The sequence below is a fragment of the Hylobates moloch genome, unplaced genomic scaffold, assembly GCF_009828535.3.
Source record: "Hylobates moloch isolate HMO894 unplaced genomic scaffold, HMol_V3 SCAFFOLD_17867, whole genome shotgun sequence".
NCBI classification, from domain to species: domain Eukaryota; kingdom Metazoa; phylum Chordata; class Mammalia; order Primates; family Hylobatidae; genus Hylobates; species Hylobates moloch.
The window spans coordinates 1-1,040 of record NW_026670142.1 but is presented as its reverse complement, the minus strand read 5'-3'; the positions used below and the strand labels follow the sequence as shown (position 1 = coordinate 1,040).

The window sequence follows — 1,040 nt, the reverse complement described above, 5'->3', positions numbered from 1 at the left end:
GCCCCGTCTGGGAAGAAGTGATCAGCGCCTCTGCCCGGCCGCCCCGTCTGGGAAGAAATGAGGAGCGCCAATGCCCAGCCACCCTGTCCAGGAAGAAGTGAGGAGCGCCTCTGTCCGACTGCCCTGTCTGGGAAGTGAGGAGCGCCTCTGCCTGGCCGCCCCGTCTGGGAAGTGAGGAGCGCCTCTGCCGGGCCGCCACGTCTGGGAAGTGAGGAGCGCCTCTGCACGGCCGCCCATCATCTGGGAAATCAGGAGCGCCTCTGCCCAGCCACCCATCATCGGGGAAGTGAGGAGCGCCTCTGCCCGGGCACCCCGTCCAGGAAGAAGTGAGGAGCCCCTCTGCCCAGCCGCCCTGTCCGGGAAGAAGTGAGGAGCGCCTCCACCCGGCCGCCCCGTCTGGGAAGAAGTGTGGAGCGCCTCTGTCCGGCCGCCCCGTCTGGGAAGTAAGGAGCGCCTCTGCCTGGCCGCCCCGTCTGGGAAGTGAGGAGTGCCTCTGCCCAGCTACCCATCATCCGGGAAGTGAGGAGCGCCTCTGCCCGGCCGCCCCGTCTGGGAAGTGAGGAGCGCCTCTGCCCGGCCGTCCATCATCTGGGAAGTGAGGAGCGCCTCTGCCCGGCCGCCCATCGTCTGTGAAGTGAGGAGCGCCTCTGCCCGGCTGCCCATCATCTGGGAAGTGAGGAGTGCCTCTGCCCGGCCGCCCTGTCTGGGAAGTGAGGAGTGCCTTTGCCCGGCCGCCTCATCTGGGAAGATAGGAGGACCTCTGCCCGGCCACCCCATCCAGGAAGAAGTGAGGAGCGCCTCTGCCCGGCCGCCCCGTCCAGGAACAAATGAGGAGCGCCAATGCCCGGCCACCACTTCCGGGAAGAAGTGAGGAGTGCCTCTGTCCGACCGCCCCATCTGGGAAGTGAGGAGCGCCTCTGCCGGGCCACCACATCTGGGAAGTGAGGAGCGCCTCTGCCCGGCCGCCCCGTCTGGGAAGTGAGGAGCGCCTCCGCCCGGCCGCCCCGTCTCGGAAGTGAGGAGCGCCTCTGCCCAGCCAC

The 1,040-nt window shown here is 68.7% G+C and overlaps 1 pseudogene; it reads right to left on the bottom strand.

Annotated features, from left to right (window-relative positions):
* Nucleotides 1-21: 21 nt before the first annotated feature.
* Nucleotides 22-1,027, bottom strand: LOC131382841 (uncharacterized; annotated as a pseudogene).
* Between the last annotated feature and the right edge of the window lie 13 nt (nucleotides 1,028-1,040).